General features: G+C 36.3%; 1 long non-coding RNA gene across 3 annotated transcripts; it reads right to left on the reverse strand.

Annotated features, from left to right (window-relative positions):
- Positions 1 to 383: 383 nt before the first annotated feature.
- Positions 384 to 4,451, reverse strand: LOC149402682 (uncharacterized). Of its 3 annotated transcripts, none has more exons than XR_016295989.1 (6): positions 3,998 to 4,451; positions 3,042 to 3,862; positions 2,630 to 2,754; positions 2,377 to 2,541; positions 952 to 1,716; positions 384 to 813 (listed from the first exon to the last, which is right to left on the reverse strand). It is a non-coding gene; the product is annotated as an uncharacterized LOC149402682 (long non-coding RNA). The 3 variants fall into 3 exon arrangements; XR_016295990.1 differs by having other exon boundaries at positions 391 to 813; positions 3,042 to 3,205; positions 3,736 to 4,451; XR_016295988.1 differs by having other exon boundaries at positions 392 to 813; positions 3,042 to 4,451.
- Between the last annotated feature and the right edge of the window lie 649 nt (positions 4,452 to 5,100).

A 5,100-nucleotide genomic window follows, 5' to 3' on the forward strand; every position in this document is an offset into this window, starting at 1 on the left:
AGCACATGGTAACTATAGATATTAATTTGTAAATTAACATAAAAAACAATGTTATGGGGTTCTTAATATTTTTTGTTAAAGAGTTTTTTTTAGATTCATCAAGATAGATGTCAACTGAAAAATAAAATATGAAGTTAATATATCCGTGATTGTGGAAGTAAAATATTTCAGAATAATCATAGAAAAGGAAAAACTCGAATCGAAAAGGAAAACTTGATTCTGAATCTCCGTCCCTGGAGTTTTCGATCATGGTCTATTTTTTTTTAGCAAAGCCATATGAGCTTGACGGCCTCCACCATGCTGCTACACCAAAATGATGCGAGAGCATGCTAAAACCTAATTAACAAATTAATGTCAAATTCTCAATGTCATTTTTGAAGGAATAGATCGTTTATAACATTTAACATCAATTAGAATGAAACAAAATAATGAAATTACAAAGAGGAGATCAAAAGAATTTCAAGCAAAAAGACTTCAAGCCGTCATCACCACATTCGTTAAAAAAAAAAAACACAAACAAGTTACTTAAACACACTTAAATAATTTTTTTTTATCAACTTCTATTACTTGGGCAAATTTAGCAGAATATCACAGTACAACCAAGGAGGAGTATATTCAATCCAGGTTACAAGGGAATTTAGCAAGCTTGTTAGCAGGTACATGTCACCTTCGGGGAATAAATACGAAGCTTAACTCGTCAAAATAGTGGCGAAGGCTCTTGACTTCGTCAACCAGTATCCCCAGTTCAGTAATCGAAGATTGTGGTTGTTTGCAACTTCCTTGTCAAATTGCCAGCTTTAAGTTTTGATGTACCTTTGCAAAGAAAATAGCTTATTCAAATTCACAGAGAAATGTAACAACTAAAATTGATTTAAAGGCAATAACAGAGTTTAGGGCCAACGAAGCCAAAATAGAGAAAGGTAGTGATTAGTTTCGAAACCAACTGCTCACCAGTCTTTAGGGCCAACGAAGTTGTAGAGGTCTTCCGATTTCCTCTCTGGGCTTTAATGGAGGCAATAACAGAATCAACATTGGCCCCTAAACCTTTTCGTCCCACCAGTTTTACTCCAATTTTTTCAGTGAGGAAGTTCAATCTCATCTCATCGCCCCCTCTAACTTCTCTAAGCTCTAGGGCTTGCTGCCTCGACAACAAAGTGTAAACGTGTAGCCGTTGTTGCTGGTTGAAATGGGACTAAAGCTGCTGAAAAAGCAACTTGTTTGAATGTTGTTGGTCCGGATTCGAACCTTCGTGAGCTCTCTTTGGTGGCAATTCGTTGAATGTCACCCTTAAGATTGCTGTGGATTTCGGATCCGCATTCTTTCGACCGAAGATCACGAAAAAGCTCCCGAATTCCAGATCGGGCTCTTGAAACAAATCTGCGAGAAGAGAGGCACAAGCATGGGCATTTTTTGGCGGATTCCTGCCGATTTTGATCCTCAGCAATCGCGCGTTAGCATGCTGGGCCATATTTGCAGCTTCTCTGAGGCCGGTGAGAAAAGCGTCATGCATTGTTGCAGGGTATCGTCGGGTAGTTGCTTCCCCAGCGAAGAACAACCTTCCATCTCCCACGCTTTCTGCTAAAATATCATAGTCATCTCCAGATGCCCCTACTGCAACATTGGAATATGAGCCCAGGCAAAAGGGATCGCTGCCCCATCGGGTACACACTGTTTGGATTGGCTCCGGGACATTTATTCCTTGTGGCTCATATATACCTGCGGACGCGCTCTCACAGAAAATTACTCAAAATGTTGTACAGAAGCTATACCCTAGTGTTTCTATGAAAGTCTCACTTTTCTATATCTTTTATTTGGTGTAGAAAGCTCACCCTTGCTTGCAAGGGGAGAGAGAACCAAACCGCCAATTAACACTATGGGGATATAATCAGAACTCCTATTTATTTTCCAAAGGAATTCAAGGATTTAATCCGTAAAAGCAAGGGAAAATGGGGGTTCTTCGTTTCCAAGCGTGGGCGTACGTTCGAATCATCTTTGGCATGATTCTCGGCAGGACTCTATGGTTCTACGTCATGGACCGATTTGAAAAGAGCTACAATGTCTGGTTTATTCACTTTTTTTTTTCTCCTTTCAACTTTTTACTATATGTTTTTAAAGTCTCTGTTTCGAATTTCTTTCACATGATTTTTCATTATTTACATTCTATCTAAAATCATATTATTAAACTAAACATCAAAAGGCATTACCAATTCCATTTTCACACAAAATATGAAATCCTCACACTATCTACCAAAAACATTGGAAACGATTAGCTCTAAGCAACTAACCCCAAAATGTATCTAAAGCCTAAGGTTTCAGAAACTTAATTCGTAATAAGAAATAAAAAAAAAGGTGGATTAAATTGAGGAGATATATTACCGTTAGCCTTGTGGATTCGAAGGAACTTGCTTCCGGTGACACTTCTGACCTAAGCGGTACCGTGCGAGTCACCGAGAATCACTCTGATCTGCGACAGAGTCAGACCTTCTTCGCAAACTTGCATATGCTCTCTTCGACCTAATACCCCAAACAAAGAACTCCTTACTTAAACCAAACACCACGAGTTCATATAATTACGTACACATTTCTCAGCTATATATATAGAGAGAGACGCGAAACAAGGCTTTCTTACCTTGATACGCGACGAACTCTGGCGTGGTTACTCTTCTTCTCTGTTTAACCCCCTCACTCTCTTCTCGGCCGGTTCTCTTCTTTCTACTTTGTTGCTCTTCCTAGCATTTTTTTCTACAATGGTCTCTAGAAAGAAGCGATTCCAAAAAAAAAACGAGATTGAAACAATTCCATAAACAAAATCTCAGCAAGAAGAGATGGCGTATTTTTTCTTTCTTTTCTTATTCAACAATGGTCTCTGGAAAGAAGCGATTCCAGAAAGAAGAAAGAGAATATCGCAGATTGAATTGCCAGACAAAAAAATCCCAAACCAGAGTCATTTGTCCAAATCGCGTCTTTGTATTTAACATAAACGACCAGCCCAAATCAAAGTACTCTTACAAAAAAAAAAAAACGATTTCTGCAAAGCTTACCGATGCCTTTGCGAAGTTAAAAGCAGAACACGGATTTCAATCTAGAGTAGTGCAGCGAGTCCGCGATAGCCGATGTGCGATAATCGGAAAAACTCTCAGACACGGTAATGAGGAAAATGGGATGTGGCGCAACTTTTTTCTTTCTTCTTTTCTTTTCCGCTTGTCTGCGTTTTTTTTTATTTATTTGGTTTCTATTTGGGATACAGAGAAAAAAAGACGACATTTCAACCAAGAAGAAATCGCTTCAGAGGTGGTAACTCCTCGTTCGCGTGTAAATTATTCAAAGCAGTTAAGCCAATATAAAAAATAAAATAAAAAACAAAAAAACGCACAACGTGGTTACTGAGCGTACAAAATACAAAACAAAAAAGAAAAAAAAAATAAAGCTCACGTGTCTTATTATAATTGGATAAAAACCTTATGAACAGTGATTTCGGATTCTTACTTATAATATTTTATATAGATATCAAAGAATTCAGGGTTTTAGGCATGCGCAAGAAAACATTAAACGACAATTCATTTTACAAAATAGAAAGAAAAAAAATTGATTTGTCACCTGATGTTTTCAAAATAATGATTTCATAAGAGTCACCTAGACTAAACTATTGAATCAATTTCAAAATTCGAGCTAAACCGCGAAATCAATCTAGATTTCATAATGCATCCCATAACCATAGAGAATAAAATTACAGACCTTTATATCGCTGATAATAGAATTTTGGACGGCACTTTTGAAGTTGGAGTTGGCGGAGCTTGACTGTACCGCAGGCAATCGACGCCCTCACCGGAGGCCACTTCGGCTTCACCAATAATGGCTTGCACTAAGGAATAGCATATCAAGAATGAAAAGGAATAGTTTTATCAAGAATCGCCAAAAATACAAAATCAGAAGGCACAACTAAATAATTCCAGAATAAAAAAACCACACAATATTAGTCAAAAGTGTCATTCTCTACCTCCAAATTTAGCTATTGCAAGAGTACCAAGAATAACCTTAACCCTCTAAATCTGTCAAAGTGAAATGAAAATGAGTAAAACCCCGAAGAAACTTACGATCGAACATTATAGAAGCCATGCTTCAAATCAAACCAGATGTTTGAAATATATTATGAAACCAAACCAAAAAACGAGCAAAAAATCAAAGAGGGAGTGAACCAAATACTTGAATTGAGTAACAATTTTAAATCCTGATTCAGAGAAATAAAAAATAGAAAATATTCAAACCCTAAAAGAAAGAGATAAAACTTGCCGAACCAGATAATTTGATGGTCTTCATGAATTCGTTTATTAACTCTTCTTATTGCCTTCAAAGTTCAAACCAGGTAAACTCGCCTATTTAATCAGTTTCAAAAAATAAAACTGACCTAATCAAGTCAATCATAAGATTTCTTATGATGAACTATAAACATAGACACTGTTATGAATGAAGGAAAACTTAGATTCAATAACATGGATTCTTAAACAAACATAGAACTGAGAAAAAAAAAGACATATCTATTGGAAGAAATTGCTGGATTAAAGAATAAAATGAGGCATATATCAGATTTAAAGAATATACCTCCCACTTAGTTTTTGGAGTTGGTTCATCGGCTCTTATAAGTTCGGAAACAGATTTCCTAGTTAGAGAGCGACAGAGCGGACAACTAGAAGAGAATCCTAGATCTTCATGTTCAGAGCAGTGTTAGTGGATAAAAGCACAAGGGACATACTCGGATCTTTTCCTATTTTCTATTTCGGGAAAGTGCATGAGGGAAGTGTGAACTTCAACTCACTCGAACACTTGAAAGTTTGAGATGACACATCTTTTTATTTTTTGGCTTGTCTACAAGGAGACCTCCCACTCAAATTTTCAAGAGCATATAGATTTTGAACATATGTGATATAGATATAGTTTTGAAAACATTTTGAAAATTTATTTGATTTGGAGATGACAAAATATTTTCATGTTTGAAAATGAAAACGGATTTTCAAAATTCAAACTAGTTTTGTAAAAATTCAATTTCAATTAAACTTTCAAAAAACAAAACATTTTAATCTTACACATCATGTTTATAGTCTT

Source organism: Urtica dioica, chromosome 3, assembly GCF_054948205.1.
Source record: "Urtica dioica subsp. dioica isolate 48M chromosome 3, U.dioica_male_clone48M_v1_H2, whole genome shotgun sequence".
Lineage (NCBI taxonomy): Eukaryota > Viridiplantae > Streptophyta > Magnoliopsida > Rosales > Urticaceae > Urtica > Urtica dioica.